The 18788-nt window shown below is 47.9% G+C and overlaps 5 non-coding genes across 5 annotated transcripts; 4 read left to right on the top strand and 1 right to left on the bottom strand.

Annotated features, from left to right (window-relative positions):
• Positions 1–914: 914 nt before the first annotated feature.
• Positions 915–988, top strand: Trnan-guu (transfer RNA asparagine (anticodon GUU)). The gene has a single exon. It is a non-coding gene; the product is annotated as a tRNA-Asn (tRNA).
• A 7073-nt stretch (positions 989–8061) lies between these two features.
• LOC127683819 (U1 spliceosomal RNA) lies at positions 8062–8225 on the top strand. Its single transcript, XR_007977621.1, has one exon. It is a non-coding gene; the product is annotated as a U1 spliceosomal RNA (small nuclear RNA).
• Positions 8226–10813: 2588 nt separating this feature from the next.
• Positions 10814–10886, top strand: Trnav-cac (transfer RNA valine (anticodon CAC)). Its single transcript has one exon. It is a non-coding gene; the product is annotated as a tRNA-Val (tRNA).
• Positions 10887–12563: 1677 nt separating this feature from the next.
• Positions 12564–12637, top strand: Trnan-guu (transfer RNA asparagine (anticodon GUU)). Its single transcript has one exon. It is a non-coding gene; the product is annotated as a tRNA-Asn (tRNA).
• A 5743-nt stretch (positions 12638–18380) lies between these two features.
• Positions 18381–18452, bottom strand: Trnaq-cug (transfer RNA glutamine (anticodon CUG)). Its single transcript has one exon. It is a non-coding gene; the product is annotated as a tRNA-Gln (tRNA).
• Between the last annotated feature and the right edge of the window lie 336 nt (positions 18453–18788).

Here is an 18788-nt window from a genome sequence, read left to right as displayed (position 1 = left end):
GTGTCTGTAACAATTTTTTTAAGTCCATAAATTTGAAAAAGAGTAAGAAAGGGGTATATGGGAAAGTTTGGAGAGGAAAATGATGAAACTTCATGATTAAAAAAAGGGGGGGCTGGAGAGATGGCTCAGTGGGTAGTGGGTAAGCACTGACTGCTCTCCTGAAGGTTCTGAGTTCAAATCCCCAGCAATCACATGATGGCTCACAACCATCTGTAAGGAGATCTGACACCCTCTTCTGGAGTGTCTGAAGACAGCCATAGTGTACTCACATATAATCTCAATAAATAAATCTTTAAAATAAAAAAAGCTCAGACTTAGAAGTAAAAAAAAAAGTACTGATTCAATAAGTGGTTTGTTTTTTTTGTTTTTGTTTTTTTGTTTTTGTTTGGTTGGTTGGTTTCGGGGGGGTGTTTGTTTGTTTGTTTGTTTTTGTTTTTTGGGGCTTTTTTTTTTTGGTTTTTTTTTTTTTTCAAGACAGGGTTTCTCTGTGTAACCCTGGTTGTCCTGGAACTCACTCTGTAGACCATGTTGGCCTCGAACTCAGGAGGTCCACCTCCCAAGTGCTGGGATTACAAGCGTGTGCCACTAGAGCCCGGCTTCAAGGAGTGTTCTATTGGGCCCCCAGGGTGTTAGCTTGACTTAGGTCCTGCCGACGCAGAGAACGGCGGGGGGACTTGTCACAGGGTGGGGCGGAGTTTCTGAGCCTAGGAGCTCTAAGAATTCGGTTCAGCCGTTCAGGTTTCAGTAGGATGGACTCAAAGCACAGGCATCAAAGGACAAGAACAACTGTATTAGCCGCTCTAAATACTCCAGATTTTCAAGGCTCTGGAATTATCCCAGGAGGTTTGCAATGGCTGGTACTGGCTAGCCAAACAATTCACTCTCCATGAGAATGAGGTGGGTTTTGTTACTGTGTCTCTGTGGCGCAATCGGTTAGCGCGTTCGGCTGTTAACCGAGAGGTTGGTGGTTCGAGCCCACCCAGGGACGGTGTGAGGCTTTTATTGTATATCAGGAGGAGACCAGAGCGAGGATAGGTACTGCATTATCCACAGGACACACTGACTTTAGCTCCGTTCCATAACGGTACCAGGAAAGGCCAAGTTCATCATCATCATGCTTGCTTAATATTCCTGAGCCCTAGGTTGATTTCCCGCCCCGCCCTACCACAGGTCCACCACCCGGCTCCGCACAAGTAGGCTAGGTCAAGCTAACACCCAGACAGCCCCAATAGAACTCATTAAATCAGTAAATTTATAGTTTCCTTTTAAATCCCCTCCTGATCCCTGGAGAGTTACTGCAAGACTGGTGTTATGGCTGAGAGGATAGGGATGTGTGTTGCTATTGTAGAGAAACCAAGTTCTGTTCCCAGCACCTATGTCAAACAGCTCATCCCTGTTGTCAGGAAAATCTACCAGCCTCTGTCTCCTGTAGCATCTATGCTCACATATGCAAATCCTTTTTGAAAAGTCTAGCGACAGCCGGGCGGTGGTGGCGCACGCCTGTAATCCCAGCACTCTGGGAGGCAGAGGCAGGCGGATTTCTGAGTTCGAGGCCAGCCTGGTCTACAGAGTGAGTTCCAGGATAGCCAGGGCTCTACAGAGAAACCCTGTCTCGAGAAAAAAAAAAGAAAAAAAAAAAGAAAAGTCTAGCGACTCCGTGTTTCTTTCTCCATTGTACTATTATTTATCCCTATATGGATATTTTTAAAATTAAGTTGTTTCTGCACTTTTGCTCACGCACAGTACTATCGCAGACATTTTCCCACAAATACTCTTTGCCAGTTGTACGAGTATGTCTAGGAGTCTCAGTCTTAGACTTCTAAATGCTTTGCCCCAGAGACTGTAATATATGTGCTTCTAAGCAACCGACCTTATAAAATAACCTCCCATAAATGTGGAACCAATGGATATTCCAATTTATTTTATTAAATCAAAAAACTCTTCATACTCCTGATAGTGTGGTAAACTACAGAAACTATAGAAAGACATCCAGGAATGGCGTGGTTGATGTTCTGTGAAGTGAGAAACACAGGCATCGAATAAGAAGGGTGTCTCCCTGTCTGGTCATCAGCTGCGTCTCCAAGATATTTTGTACAATTGTGATAGTTCTCTGGTGGCCGGGGGCCCGGCCAGTGTGGCTTCTCGAAAAGCTTTATGGCAAGCATTTTACCCAAAAGGAGAAAAACCTCACTCACTGACCCCTGATGTTTGTGCCTCCTCCTTGTCTCCTGTGGGTAACAGAAGAGAACGAGTGTAACGTGCTCTGCTCTTCAGCATTTTCCAGAAAGATGGAACAGACTTCTACCTAGCTTAGTGTTGATCAATCAATATTTAATTTAAGATATTGGCTCACATCATTGTAGCAATCAAAAGTTAGAGGTATGAATCCCAGCAAATGAGTCCCAGAAGAATTTTGGTTTAAGTGCGGCTTCTAGGACAAATAATGTAGTATTTTAATGGTGTTATATAATAAATATTATTGACTTCCTCTTTGAGAAGGTCAACTTGTTTTTATTAAGACCTTCAACTGGGGGCTGGAGAGATGGTTCAGCGGTTAAGAGCTGACTGCTCTTAACCTGAGTTCAATTCCCAGCACCCACATGGTGGCTCACAACAACTATAGTGGAAAGAAAGAAAGGAAGAAAGGAAGGAAGGAAGGAAGGGAGGAAGGAAGGAAGGAAGGAAGAAAGAAAGAAAGAAAGAAAGCTTCAGCTGATTGGATAAAGCCCATCCACATTCTGCTTCACTGAGCATTTACTAATGTAAAAGTTAATCTCACTTAAAATACACCTGGTCTGCGTAGTGAGTTCAGGATGGCCAGAACTATGTAGAGGGACCCTGTCTCAAAAAAACAAACAAAAACTTAAAGTAATTTAATTAAATTATACTTTGCCAAAACATCTAGCATCATGTTGGACCAAAAATCTTTATATGATGACCCAGACAAGCTGCCACATGAAATCGGTTATGATAGCGTCTTTATGCTATCCCTCATTTGGAGGGAGTGCTGTTTCTATATCAATTCTCCATCTGAGACAGATGATAGTCAGTAGAATCCACGCCTTTTGACACTCAGTGCAGAAACAGCCACACCAAACTCACTCCTTTATCTGTTGACTTTAGCTATTTGGGTTTATTTTTATTAATTTTTATTTTGAGACAAGGTTCCTCTGTGTAGTTCTGACTCTCCGGGAACTCAATCTATAGACCAGGCTGGCCTCAAATTCAGAGATTCTCCTGAGTGCTGGGATCAAAGTGTGCCCTCCCCCCCCCCCCCCCCCCCGCCTCCTGAAGCCCTCTTTGGATTTTCAACACTAAGAGCTGTTATTGGACAATAACTTTTTATCTCTATCTGTACACTATAGATTCTTTTTCTCCCATCAGTGGTATACATATGGATTTCTGGTTTGATTTTATAAAATGAACATCTAGGGATGGTCTTTCTGCTGAGCAGTGGTTAGCAGTTTTCCTTTCTCTGTTACGTGACACACGGCAGCGAAAGGCAATCTGTGGGTCTGTTTGGATTGGCAGTTGATTTGTTCTGAGGTATTTGTAATACTTTGGGTTTGGTACTTCCTGGTATTTGACTCTGCTGTGTAGAAAGAAAAGTGGTTTCCATTTAATCTGCTATTAGATAAAAATCCTACGGGCCCAGTAGGTGTCAGTATATTATAACACGAATGCTCTCCTGTCACACTGTTCTCCCTTAAGAACACTAGCTTCAATAAAGCCCTCTACCTGAAGCTGACCTTGGAGAGGAAAAGTGTGCCTGGCTTCCAGTAGCTACTATGTTAGTACAATGAAGCTCTCGAGTGTTTGAATAACTTTACAATAGTTTAAACAGGCTGCAGGAAGGAGGGAAGAGAGATTTTGTCATTATATGGCCGTGAGTGAATATGAGGTCTGCCACAGGATCCCCAGAGGGCAAAGTGAGAGCTCTGGCAGCTCTGAAAGGAGCCAAAAATTAACAAACATTTGTGTAATCACTTTGAGTGAAGGTTTAGTTATTAGCATACAACTAGTTCCCTTAAAGTACCCATTAGGGTTTTTTGTTTTTGTTTTGCTTGCTTGGTTGTTTTTTTTGTTTTGGTTTGTTTTTCTGAGACAGGGTTTCTCTGTGTCGCCCTGGCTGTCCTGGAACTCACTCTGTAGACCAGGCTGACCCACTCTGTAGAAATCCGCCTGCCCCTGCCTCCCAAGTGCTGGGATCAAAGGTGTGCCCCACCACTGCCTGGCTGCACCACATTTTTAGAATCTATTTGTCAACTGAGGACAAACATTTAGGCTGTTTCCATTTCCCAGCTATGGTGAATAGAGTAGCAATGACCGTGGCTGAGCAGGTTCCTGTGGGGTACAATGTCAAGTCCTTGGGTATATGTTTTTGTTTTTTGTTGAAGGAATATAAATTAGTTTCTGAAGGAAGATAGCTTACTTTTAAAAGTTTGTTCATGATCTGGTAGACCTATTACTTCCAGGTTTTTCATAGTGGGGTGGAGGCACTCCTTAGTGGGAAGGTGTGTGTCAGAACAAAACTTTATTCCATGATATGGAAGCAAAAAAGAGAGGAAAAGAATGGGGTTGAGATTCAGTATTCCCATCAAGAGGGGGATATCCAGTGGCCATACAACTTCATCTCCATTTACCCCTCCCACAAACCAAAGCTGCAGACAAAGACTAAGACTGTTTCTTTGAGGCAGGGTTTCTCTCCATACTTCTGTCTGTCCTGGAACTCACATCACCATGCCTGCCTGAGACTAAGACTTCTTAACCCAGAGCCTTGGAGAGACACTTAAGATTCAAACTACCATGAGTAATCAAAACACTGTCTGATGACCGCAGAATCAATAGCCACCTGGACCATGGACACAACTACCTGGGCGTTCTAATTTCTAAAACAGAAAGTAGTTTCTCTTTCTTTTTTATTTTTTTAAGATTTATTTATTTATTATATGTAAGTACACTGTAGCTGTCTTCAGACACACCAGAAGAGGGCGTCAGATTTCATTTACAGATGGTTGTGAGCCACCATGTGGTTGCTGGGATTTGAACCTTAGGATGAACAGTCAGTGTTCTTAACCGCTGAGCCATCTCACCAGCCCCGTAGTTTCTCTTTCTTGCTATGCTGAGGATAAAACCCAGAGTTTTGGATTTAACAAGTACCCTCTGGTGTTTTAAATGGCTATGGCCCCCATAGGCTTGGCCCATAGGGAGTGGCACTATTAGGCTGGGTAGTCTCATTGGAGTAGGTGGGGCCTTGTTGGAGGAAGGGTGTCACTGCGGAGGTGAGCTTCGAGATCTTATATATGATCTAGCTCTGCTCGGTGTGGCACAGTCTCCTTCTGCTGCCTGTGGATCAAGACGTAGAACTCTCAGCTCCTTCTCTGGCATCATGTCTGCCCACAGGCTGCCATGCTTCCTGCCATGAAGACAATGGACTAAATTTCTGAAACTGTAAGCCAGTCCCAATTAATTATTTTTTTTAATAAGAGTTGCTGTGGTCAGGATATCTCTTCATGGCAGTGGAAACCCTAAGACATACCCTACCTTTGATAAAAAGACCATTTGACTCTGGAATCCAAGCAACCTCAAAGCCATAGTCTTCTTGCTCCACTTGCAGAGGGCTGAGATTAGAGAGTGCACCACCATGCGTGGCTTCTTCTCAGAACCTGACGTGGGCTAGCCTCCGCCACACCCTGCCCATCTGATCCCAGCTCTTCCGAGTGTGTGTGTGTGTGTGTGTGTGTGTCTGTCTGTCTGTCTGTCTGTCTGTCTGTCGTTTCCTCAGTCACAAAACTATGCTGGCTGCAGCAGTGGACCAGGCTGACCTCAAACTCAGAGGTCATGCCTGTCTCTGCCTACCAAGGGCTGGGAAGACCTGTGCCACCACACTCAGCTCAACCCACAATTCTTGATTTCACCCAGTTTTAGTGTACGAGAATTTCTGCTTTGGTTCATAATCTTTTTAATATTTATTTTTACTATCTGTGTCTGTTACGCGCGCATGCGCGTGCCTGCAAGTTCCCACAGAGGGCAGGTGGTGTTGGATCCTCTGGAGCTGTAGGTGTGTGCTGGGCACTGAACTGAAACGCTGGTCCTCTGCAAGAGCAGAAAGAACTCTTAACAATTGTGCCATCTCTTTAGTCTCAGCTTACTCTGAATGTGGAACGTAAAAGATCTCTTGCTCTTTCCCCTAAATAACAAATAAAACAGCTCAAGTGTTACACACTCTACAGGTTACCTCATCAATCCATAGTAAAAGTCTCTAAGTGAAGTTGCACTTTACTGGTTAACTGATTACTAATTCTATTAAGATGGCTTTTTTCCCCCTTAATGTTGACTGCTCTGTCTGCAGATACCCATGCATGCCAGAAGAGGGCATCAGATACATTTGTCGCAAGCATGTCTTTGCTGGGAATTGAACACTGATTCTCTGAATGAACAGATGTTCTATAATGGCTGAGCCTTCTCACCAGCATCTGTTTACTGGTTAACTATACAAACGCAAGGACTTAAAAATTGGATCAAGCCGGGCAGTGGTGACGCACGCCTGTAATCCCAGCACTCTGGGAGGCAGAGGCAGGCGGATTTCTGAGTTCAAGACCATCCTGGTCTACAGAGTGAGTTCCAGGACAGCCAGGGCTACACAGAAAAACCCTGTCTCAAAAAAACCAGATCCAAAAAAAAACAAAACAAAACAAAACAAAACAAAACAAAACAAAACAAAAAAACAAAAAAATTGGATCAAATAGTTAATTAAAAGCTCACTGGGAGCAAGGCGTGGTCTGCCACGCCTTTAATCCCAGAATTTGGCTGGCAAAGGCAGGCGGATCTCTTGAATTAGAGGCCAGTCTGGTCTTTAAAGAGAGTTCCAGGATAGCCAAAGCTACCTAGAAAAACCTCCTCTTCAAAAACAAAAGAAACAAACAAAAGCCCGCACACCTTTAATTGCACCGCTGGGGAAGCAGAGACAGGAGAATCTCTGTGAGTTCAAGGCCAGCCTGGTCTACATAATGAACTCAAGCACAGCTTGAGTTGAGAGCTTATGTTGAGAGACCCTGGAGAGAGAAAGAGACAGAGACAGACAGACAGACAGAGACAGAAACAGAGATTTCAAGGGGCCAGAGAGATGGCACCATAGGTAAAGGCAATTGCCATGAAGCTGAGAACTTGATCCATGGAGCCTATATGGAAGATCCCACGGCCACAAAAAGTCCTCTGACTTCCACACGCAAGCTGTGGCGCGCACACACACACACACACACACGCACGCGGGCGCGCGAGCAGCTATTTATTTTGCGTATGTGTATATGAGCCTGAGGAGGTCCGGAAAGGGCATATTGCATGCAGGGGCCCGAGGAGAGGGCTTATTGGATCCCCTGGACCAGGAACCCAGACTTGGGTACCCCTACGTACCAATGTCCCAACTCAGTGTCCGTTTCGTGATGTTTCTGTCGAAGAGAACACAGAGAACGACCGGTAAATAAATCAAGAGCCCTTTAAAGTACGGCGGGGGAGACCACACGCGGCGGGCGGGCGGGCGGGCGGGCAGGTCGCAGCGGCGCGGGGAGACCCCTGGGCAGGGCTGGGTCCCGTGCGGCCTGACGCCAGTCTCCGACGAGGAGAAGATGGGCGTCCGTCGGTCCGCACCCAAAAGAGTGAGCCCCAAGGATGTTGGGACCGAGGGGTGGGCAACGAGCGGCTGCTTAGGGGTAAGAGATGGTGCAAGATGATCCTTCAACGGCCGAGCACTGCGCAAGCGACAAATTTCAACAGGCCCCAGGACCGGGCGGCGAAAGGTAGGGAGGGGACGTCACTCCTGGGTGCCTGGCGTGGGCGTGGCTTATGCAGATGAGGGTCGCGCAGGGTCTGCCGGGTTCGCAGCCCAAGCAGAAATCGAGGAATTTCTCCGCGGCGTGGGAAAAAGCGCGGGTCCCCACGTGTGAGCGGAGCTACAATACTGCGTGTGCGACGGGGGAGGCCCGCGATCGGGCGGGGTGAAGTGACCGTGTGTTAAGAGTGTAGGGTGGGCGGGTGTGAGTCGGGGCTGTGCGTGAGAAAAGCATACTTACCTGGCAGGGGAGATACCATGATCACGAAGGTGGTTTTCCCAGGGCGAGGCTCACCCATTGCACTTGGGGTGTGCTGACCCCTGCGATTTCCCCAAATGCGGGAAACTCGACTGCATAATTTGTGGTAGTGGGGGACTGCGTTCGCGCTCTCCCCTGATATTGTTATATAAAGTAATCTTAAGGCAGATAGTGGGGGGGCCTTTGAACAGTGCCCCCCCCATTAGTGGCAGAATACATACAGAATAGCTAAGATGGGAGAGAAGCTTAAACATTACCTTTACTTGTAAGTAGGTCACTAAAGCAGACAAAGTAATGATTCTTTGTGTACGCTATGATCCTAGGTTTTCTTACAATCTGGTCTAACGGTTGCTACAATCTACCCACTTTCAAGCCTTAAGAGAAAAAACAAAGACTGCCTCACTCATGAATACAAGCTGGATCTAGACATTTTTTCTTACGCATCCTTTTTTTCAATCAAGCTGTTAACAAGGTTTTTCGTTTTTGTTTTTTTGGGGGGATTTGGTTTTTTTCGAGACAGGGTTTCTCTGTGTAGCACTGGCTGTCCTGGAACTCACTCTGTACACCAGGCTGGCCTCTGCCTCCCAGAGTGCTGGGATTACAGGCATGCGCCACCACCACTGGGCAAGATCCTATTTCAAACAAAGATACTCAACACTCTATAAACATCTCACTTAAGAACGTTCGACATTGTTATGTGTTATTTCATTACCTAAAAACTAAGAATAAATAATAAAACTAAGTAATAGCATCCACAATACTGGATAGATGAACCAAAGCCTCAGAAACTACCTCAAATTCACACCAATGAGACACAGGGCCTTAACAAAGAACAGTATTATGTCTGGAGTGTCCACAAGTGGCAGAGAGTGTTGCCTTATCAGGGACACATCTCACAACTGACCTCTACAAGGAGAAACACTAAGGATGCAGCCTGGGAAAGAGGTTAACCAGGGTGAGAAGGAGGGGAGACCTTGGAAACTTCAGGAACCCAAAGGAGTGTGAAGGATGAAGGAGCTCAGACCACCTGGATAGGTGCAAGATTTGACTCCAGGAGCCTGAACTGATCTCCAAGATTTACCCAGGATGCACCTGCACTCTTCCAGCCCTAGACACTCATTCTTCTTGCAGTCCTGTGAAAATCGAAGGCACAGCTGTTTTTCCTCAGAGCCTTTCCTTTCAAGTGTCTGTCAGCTTTTGTCTACACAATGCCCCCTTTCGTGAACTCTTAATTTTGAGCAAAGGCTGGGAAAGGCACTGGAGATCTGTTTAACACCAGACTCTAGATTTACCCTGGAGGTCACTGAATTGTTCTATTGTTATTCGTTTCCTTTTATCTTGTGGGTCTGTTGTCTAAAATCAGCCCGGGGGAGGAAGGACGGAGAACCATTTGAGTGGCTCCCGTCTGAGGCAGAACTGCACACTGCCGCCATTCCAGCCTGCAGAGACTCGTGGCCAAGTCTCTATGGAATCTGCAGGGCGGGCGAGGAAAGTGGGCACGCCTGACGCTGTGGTCTTTGGGCACCCACTGCCCTTCCCGCTTCTGGACCAGAAGGGACATCTGCCCCCTTTGTTTTGTCTTTGTTATACCCACAAAAGTTCTAGACGCGACTGATGGTCTAGATGGGGGTGGGAGTGCGAAGATAGACTGCGAAGAGGACAACAGCCCAGGTCTCTCCCAAGGAAAACGGGATTCGAGAAAATGAACTGGCCGATTGATGAGATCGGTTCAGACGCAGCTTCTCCACCCTTCGGGCAATGCTAGAAGGTGAACTGTGCTGGGTTAAGAATCGCACTTCATAGCTGATTGAACAAGGAAGTCACAACAGCAGCAGCAGCAACAAGATGCTGCCAAAAATTGTAAAGAATAGACTAATGGTGTGGCTCGGAAAAGTACAAGACCGAAGAAGTTCTGAAGTCTGCGTCAGCGATGCCCAGTGCCCCAGAGATTTATACTTGACCTGGCGGCGGGGGTCCTCAGACGAATGCAATCCGCGCTGCGGATGCGCGGCTTGGCTTGGCTTGATAGTTGGTTAAAAGCAAAAACAAGCAAACAAACAAAAAAACCAAAACAAATATTTTGACTCGTAAGGTGATTAAGCCCTGGATTTTGAGTTGCACAGACTAGATGACAGCAGCCGGGACCCCTTTAGGTCGCGAATCGGAGACACTAAAAGCTAAATCAGGGTTTGTGAGGGCAGGCCACTCGAGGTCACGGAGGTCACGGGAGAGAGCAGCAACACAGGAAAAGTAGAGTGCAGGGGCAGAGGACGAGTCCTACAGCTTCTGAGTGGAATAGACGCATCGGCCTTTGTTCAAGGGACAAGAACAGTGACGGCTGCTGGAGCCATGAAAGGAAAAAAAAAAAAAAAAGCCACCCTGCGGCCGTCCGCTTCCCAGGAGCAGGACGCACGGGCCCAGCGTCTGGAACGTAACCCAAATGCCAGGGACCCTGTTGCTTCCGAGAGCCCCGGGGCCCCTCGGAGGGTAACACCTACGCACCGATCGCGAACTTGAACCCTGGGGAGGAGCAGCATTCTGACCCCGGGGCCTGTGAGTCCTCGTGGGCGCAAACTTCTAGGGCAGGGCCACTCAGACGCTGCTGTCTGAGAGGACACTGGTGTGCCGGGTAAAACTGAGTATGCCTTTGGATTTCATGTTAGAAACTGGTAGGGATAGCAGCTACATGATTCTCATGCAGTCTCATAGGGAAGGGCTAGCAGGTGGTTTCCGTAGTGTAGTGGTTATCACGTTCGCCTCACACGCGAAAGGTCCCCGGTTCGAAACCGGGCGGAAACAAGTAATCATTTTACCCAGACTTGGGCTACCACAGTGAAGAGAGAAAACCCTTATTCTCTCTCTCTCTCTCTCTCTCTCTCTCTCTCTCTCTCTCTCTCTCTCTCTCAAGTTTGGTTCTCCATTTGCAATCTCAGATGAAGTCATGAGGGATCCTCTCTCACGGTTAGGTCGGTGTCAAGACGGAGAAAATCCCAAAGAGCGACCCCGCCCTCCTCCGGGAGGTCGCTGTATTGGGAATAGGAGCCACAGCTGGTACAAAAAAACAAAACAACAACAAAAACACTCCAAACGTTTATAGCCTAAGCTTTGGTATTTCGTTATGGTAGCCCGAGCTGATTAAAACCGTGCCCTAGAAAATCCGCTGTTTTTTAATCCGCTGATTAAAACCGTGCCCTAGAAAATCCGTGCACTAGGGAAAGTTCGCGTCTCTGGTGGATTTTAGTGCTGGTGGGAGGACTAAGAACGCGCGTGTGGCGGTGCTAGTGCACAGGCGGGCAGCAGGCGGCGTGTGCAGAGGAAATGGCGAGGGCTGAGTGTCAGCATCAGCTAACAGGAGGTCTGCTTGACGGGACAGTGCTGCGTCGTGGGAATGTCGTGGGCAGTGCATCGTCCTGTGAAAGTCGCCTCAGTCTCCTGCACAGAACAACTGAGAAGTATAATGGCATTTGGGTAAGAGGGGAGGTCGTGATCTTCAGTCCACGTGAAGACAGACGCGGCTTTTGTGTGTAGCGGGTCGTTTTATTTCTAGCGCTTGGGAAAGCTGAGTCTGAGTTTGAAGCCAACCTAAAAAGCGGGTGGGGCGGGGAGCTACGCTGGGCGTGTTGGCTTTCTCCCACCGCGTCTCTTCACTTTGTCTCAGACTCCGCACTTCAAGGCTGATCTCATCGAGCTGCTACTTCCTTCTTTCCTGTCACCCTCAGCCCCTTCCTCTTGCCACTGAGGAGGAAGCGTGCGCGGTCCTCCAGCGCTCGCCCTTCTCTGCTCTCTGTTCCCAAGCCGGGACGAGAGAGCTGCTGCGGTGCGTGTTGCCGTTTTCTGCTTTGTGGAGACACACAGAAAACCCAAGTTTTTCCTGACCTGCACCCGCGGCATGGGCCCTCCCTGGTACCTCAGCCGAGTAGGCTGCGGCCGGTGGGGTAGCGGGAGCTGGGAAAAGGCGACAGGGTTAAGGGGGGTCGTGAAAGGGAGGAAAGAACGTAGATTAGAGAAGAAAAATGTCTTCGGAAGGAAAGAAAATCAGGAAGTCGCCAGAGAAAAAAGAGGCTCCTCCGCTGCACGCCGAGGTCATTTACTGTTTACTGCTCCTCGGTGAGACCGGTTTTTTGTTTTGTTTTGTTTTGTTTTTTGTTTTTTTTAAGTAAATTTAAAAACAAAGCCACTAGAAACAAGGGAACTCGTGCTTGGGACGCCTGGTGCTGTTCTAGCGTGTGTCCGCGCGCGCTCACACCGGTTCCGATCCGAGCCTGCTCTCCTGGGCGCGCTGGAACTGACTCGTGCGTCTTTTGGTTTCCGATTTTCCTTTTAATTCACGTACGCGGTCGAAGAGCAAACTTTACCTCCGACCGCGACGATCGCGGGGAGAGAAGCACCAGCGTGCTCACGGAGAGAAATGAGGAGCCAAGCTGGAGGCGGGTGACTTGTTTCTTATAAAACTGGGAAGAGGTCGGTCACTCACAGGTCTCCGTGGCGCAATCGGTCAGCGCGTTCGGCTGTTAACCGAAAGGTTGGTGGTTCGAGCCCACCCGGGGACGCGTTCTTATGAAGAGAGGATTCCTTGTTTCATTCTACTCATAGGCTTTTTACCAAATTCTGTTGTTTTTCGAACAGAAAAAGCAAAACAAGATTCTTTTCTGATCCCCAAAATTGTAAGGGTATAGCCGATGGGACCAAAACTAGTATTTGGTGGTAAGGTTTTCGTCCATCTTTTACGGCTGACGCAGACTTCAGAACTTCTTCGGTCTTGAGGTACTTTTCCGAGCCACACCATTAGTCTATTCTTTACAATTTTTGGCAGCATCTTGTTGCTGCTGCTGCTGTTGTGACTTCCTTGTTCAATCAGTTATGAAGTGCGATTCTTAACCCAGCACAGTTCACCTTCCAGCATTGCCCGAAGGGTGGAGAAGCTGCGTCTGAACCGATCTCATCAATCGGCCAGTTCATTTTCTCGAATCCCGTTTTCCTTGGGAGAGACCTGGGCTGTTGTCCTCTTCGCAGTCTATCTTCGCACTCCCACCCCCATCTAGACCATCAGTCGCGTCTAGAACTTTTGTGGGTATAACAAAGACAAGACAAAGGGGGCAGATGTCCCTTCTGGTCCAGAAGCGGGAAGGGCAGTGGGTGCCCAAAGACCACAGCGTCAGGTGTGCCCATTCGCCTCGCCCGCCCTGCAGATTCCATAGAGACTTGGCCACGAGTCTCTGCAGGCTGGAATGGCGGCAGTGTGCAGTTCTGCCTCAGACAGGAGCCGCTCAAATGGTTTTCCGTCCTTCCTCCCTCGGGCTGGTTCTAGACAACAGACACACGAGATAAAAGGAAACGAATAACAATAGAACAATTTGGTGACCTCCAGGGTAAATCTAGAGTCTGGTGTTAAACAGATCTCCAGTGCCTTTCCCAGCCTTTGCTCAAAATTAAGAGTTCACGAAAGGGGGCATTGTGTAGACAAAAGCTGACAGACACTTGAAAGAAAAGGCTCTGAGGAAAAACAGCTGTGCCTTCTCGATTTTCACAGGACTGCAAGAAGAATGAGTGTCTAGGGCTGGAAGAGTGCAGGTGCATTCTGGGTAAATCTTGGAGATCAGTTCAGGCTCCTGGAGTCAAACCTTGCTGCACCTATCCAGGTGGTCTGAGCTCCTTCATCCTTCACACTCCTTTGGGTTCCTGAAGTTTCCAAGGTCTCCCCTCCTTCTCACCCTGGTTAACCTCTTTCCCAGGCTGCATCCTTAGTGTTTCTCCTTGCAGAGGTCAGTTGTGAGATGTGTCCCTGACAAGGCAACACTCTCTGCCACTTGTGGACACTCCAGACATAATACTGCCCCCCTGAGAGAGTGCACAAGTGCAACCCAGCCAGGAGCACAAATCAGGCAGCCAAACAACCCACAACAGCCACATCCTAATCCGAAGGCAGCTAAGAGTAGACTGTCCTCAGGCAGCTAGGAGGAGGGTCACAAAGCCCGCCCCCACAGTGGCTGGCACACTTCCTCCAACAAGGCCACACCTCCTCACAGTGTCACTCCCTAAGGGCCAAGCATATTCCAGCCACCACATGCCCTGAGCCTTCTTTCCAGCCCCTGCTGTGGGTCTCTTCACAGGCAAGCCCAGATTAGCGAGCGTTCTGCTGGACTCTGGAGGAGGAACCGCTACCCTCCCTCTTCCCAGGTCTCTCTGAAAAATATCACAGACCTATAACTCTAGCTATCCCTAAGCTCAAATAGACATGTTTGTGAATGATAGATTCCCAAGCAGATTTGGGGGGTGGGAGGAGGGAGGGGATCACAGGAACGGAGACTGGGGAATGAGCAGGATCATGACTGGGGTGCATGATGGGAAATTCCTCCCAGGCAGACTTGGAGTTTGCCTCAAAACACCTTCCTTCTGCGTAGCCAGGACATAGTTCTGCACCTGAAAAAGGTAAGCAGTGCCACTGGGTTCACGTCACCATTTCTGTTTTTTTGGGATTTGCCTTGATGCCTAAGCGTTAAGAGTATGTGGCCCGGGCTGACCAACTCAGCTACCACTCAGTCCACCCCAACATCTACTCCATCCATGAACTGCTGGGGCTCATGAAGGAGCTGGTCCTGCAGAACCAGAGCCCCAGGACCTCCATGACACAGGGCAAGAGCACGATGTCCAAGAGGAGTCTCAATGGGGGTCCAGTACTGACTGTGTGGCAGAAGCCAGAGGCCTCAAAGCAGACCAGTGACTCATCGCCATGAGCGTCTGCTTACGAAGCTATCTGAGCAAACGGGTATACTGAGTGACAGGCACAATGCAGCTTCCGATGCCACCGAGACAAGAAAATACGTAATGGAGACCTGGGAAAGATGGAGGAGCGTGGGGGTGGAAATGGAGATGCGACAGCTGGGATGGGTGCGAGAGAAGACCGCTGAGGTGATGGGGGAACAGGGCGGTCGTTACCAGTAGGGATGTGAGGATGGTGTGCAGCAGCCTGGAGTTTGCGCGCACTCAGCCTGGGAACCTGGAGCAAGCTGCGCAGCCGCACGCCTGCCGTGGTTCTGAACAGCGACGGGCTGTTCGAGAGGGAGAATGGTCCGTTTACTAGACTGGACTTCCTCGAAAGAAAGACCTCCGTGACCCATACTTCTAGAGAGCACGCTGGTCCTTGACCCTTGCTCGACGGCCGTGTTGATATCCGCAGGCTATACTGCCACGGGAGACCAAGTTCGCAGACCACGCTGTTGCCAGAAACTATGGAGAGCCCAGGATTCGTGCACCTGCTGAGTGTAGAGGGCAAGGAAGCTACCCTTGGAGCAGTGTCGATGTCTGCAGATGCACAGTTCAAAAAGAGGACCGCAGAAGGCTTCAGTGACAACCCCTACCTCCACCACACACATCCCCAAAAGAGCCTAAAAAGGAAGCCATCAAAGGCCTCTTAACAACTGTAAGAAGGATGTTGAAGGGTAGCGCTCCACGTTGATGGCGGCTGGTGGGAGTGCACTCGGAGAACGGTTCATCTTCCCTTGAGCTCCTGGCCACTGGAAGTCTGTCCATGCGTCAGTGAGTATGCGGACAACACAACATGGACCTTTTGTTTTGTTTTGCTTTGTTTTGTTTCCTTTCTTTTTCCTCTTTCTTCCTTTTCTTTGTGTGTGTGTGGGGGGGAAGGACACAAGGGACGGGGAGTGAACACAGGAGGACTGGGAAGTTAGCGTGATCGCGATCGGGGTGCATGATGGGAAATTCCCAAATAATAAAAATACTGTGTTGAAAAATATTGCCAAAGAGACTTTTAAAAAAAAATAGAGTATAAATCTTGCAGGAGAACGCACCCCAGCTGTCATTAGGGAACACAGGGTTCTTGGTTTTAGGTTAAAAAAAAATTTCGCCGGGCGGTGGTGGCACACCACACGCCTGAAATCCCAACCCTCTGGGAGGCAGAGGCAAGCGGATTTCTGAGTTCGAGGCCAGCCTGGTCTACAGAGTAAGTTCCAGGACAGCCAGGGCTATGCAGAGAAACCCTGTCTCGAAAAAACCAAAAGCCAACAAACAAACAAACAACAACAACAACAAAAAAATTTCCAGAGTATAACTTGAAGACAATTTTGTTGGAGTTTAGGAGTGAAATGTCATTTGCCTTTAATCCCAGCGTTCAGGAGGCACAAAATGTTGTGGGGGGGAGGGGGATGCTTACTACCAGAAATGTGTTTCTAGCACATAAAGACAAACAGTTGGCTAGCAGCCTAGAGAATATTCCAGGAGATGGTACAACCTGCAGATAACCACGGCGGTCTCAGGGCTCTGTGGCCCTCTACCCTTCCGTGTCTCAGGGATCGCCTTCAGCCACGGCTTCCAACGCCGGTCAAGAGTACACAATCTACAAGCAAAAGCAGATGAGGTCGAGTTTGAATATAAATCCCCAGTCTGCGCATGACGGCTTTTGTAACGGAGCGCAGCAGAGGGCGCCGAGGAGGCTGTGGTGACCGGATTCTGCAAAACCGTCCTGAGAATATACCCGGGAAACCGCAGAGTAACCGAGATAGTAGGAGTTCGAGTCCAACTGAGACACTTGCAATCTAGAAAGTCAGCCGCTTGCTTCTGTCTCTAAGAGGAGAGCCAGGGGGCTTTGCACCAAGAACCGGTGGCCCACCACCCTCCTCCAGGGCTGCTCGCACCAGGCCCCAGGGGAGTCACCGCTTCCAGGAGCACTAAATCAAAGACGCCTTCTGCTCACTAAAAGCGACCCAGCAAACATTTCAAGGCAATTTTGAACTCTGAAGACTGTCTTTGCAGAATACAAAACATAACACACGATGATCATGGAAGTCGGCTGCTGGTGGTGGAACAGGTGGACACTGACAAAATGCATCACCACCAAAGACGGTCTATTCTTCTAGGACAACATACTTTCATATTTAAAAAATAGAAATAGCCGGGGCTGGAGAGATGGCTCAACAGTTAGGAGCACTGACAGTTCTTCTGATGGTCTCGGGTTCAGATCCTGGCAACCACATGGTGGCTCACAACCATCTGTAACAAGATCTGACTCCCTCTTCTGGAGTGTCTGAAGACAGCTACAGTGTACTTACATATAATAAATAAATAAATCTTTTAAAAAAAATAGAAATAGCCAAAGAAACCCTTGTGGGATTTTATATATTAGAAAAATGTCTGTTTCTGTAAAAATTTGTCATATAAACAAAAAACAGTAAGGATGGCTGTTTTTCTAGGATGTCAGATTCATTTCATAAATGCAGTTTCTGAATATTTATTTACATTTTGTTTAGGACCACACTAAGATACAAGCTTTTCTGGAAATGGTCACACGGGTAGACACCCCTGATGTAGTTCTGGATATCTAATAATCCCAGCCAAAGTGACCACAAAAATCAATCGTCACAGCAGCTTAAAAAGAGATTACACGGAAAGGTGTCCAGGTTGCCATGGGAAATTCTAGGCTGTGGGTGTTTACGTGTTTGTCAAATGTATTTGGTTTTTTTTTTGTTTGTTTGTTTGTTTTTGTTTTTTGAGACAAGGTTTCTCTGTGTAGCCCTGGCTGTCCTGGAACTCACTCTGTAGACCAGGCTGGCCTCGAACTCAGGAATCTGCCTGCCTCTGCCTCCCGAGTGCTGGGATTAAAGACATGCGCCACCACCGTCTGGCTAAACGTATTTGTTTCTGTTTCTGTTTTTGTTTTTAAGTGTTTTGCGTGGCCTGCGAGCAGAGGACAGGGTGCACAGTGGATGTGAGACGCGTGAGAAGAATGCTTGTTGAGAACACAGATCTAGAAAAAATGTTGTCTGCAACAAAATGTTCGAGCACTTACTGGAATAAATAATACTGGAGAGGCAGGTGGATCACGAGGGGACTTAGGACAGTTTTAAACTTTGGTTTTTTCATTGGGTCTTTTTAAACAATTCTCATTTCTTTAGATTTTTACAATCTGCAATTTCTGTCCCGGTGCTTCTGAGCCTGTTTTCTGGAGCCAAGCTGCCTGTGTTCTTTGGGTTCTAATTCTCGTTTCAAATTTCATCCCACTCATGCATCCTTAACTGTCCTTATCGGGTTTCCCGTTTTCCATCCAAACTTCTGCCAACCCACCAGTGGATGCACTTTCCCTTTCTGCCAAAGCGCTGCCAAACAACCTTGCCCTCCCAGTCTTGAAGCCACGAAAGCAAAAGACAGACCATGTTTGAATCCCAAGCATGGAGATGAATCTGTTGTTGTGGAAATTCCGACAGGATCCAAATGCGGGAAAGGCACGTGAACTTAAACCATTCCTTAAAGGTCATGAATGAAATAAAAGCAGTCTGTACAAGGTCCCACCGAGATTTGAACTCGGATCGCTGGATTCAGAGTCCAGAGTGCTAACCATTACACCATGGAACCTACAGATGCCTCTACCCTACACTATTCCTTGGTTGTATAAGAAAACGTTTATCATCCATTTTCTTAGTTATTGATTTTGTGCGTTTTTATCTGCACCACAGAAAATGTGTAACCAAAGGCAAATCCTCTATGGTCTTAAGACCAGACAAGAGCCCCCCCTTCAAAAGCAAGATGGTCTCCCTTTATTCACTACACTTCTCTGTCCTGAGATGAAATTTCCCCACCCAAAAGTATTTCTTTTGCCTGTCCAAGGAGGTTCGGTGATGAGAGGGTGTGATCTGGGACATCCTGTGCTCCTCCTTGGATGACAGGCACCCATGATGGTTCACACTACCC

The sequence above is a fragment of the Apodemus sylvaticus genome, chromosome 4 (assembly GCF_947179515.1).
Source record: "Apodemus sylvaticus chromosome 4, mApoSyl1.1, whole genome shotgun sequence".
NCBI classification, from domain to species: Eukaryota; Metazoa; Chordata; class Mammalia; order Rodentia; family Muridae; genus Apodemus; species Apodemus sylvaticus.
Note: the sequence above shows the minus strand (reverse complement) of the source record. Positions and strands in the feature narration are given on the sequence as shown.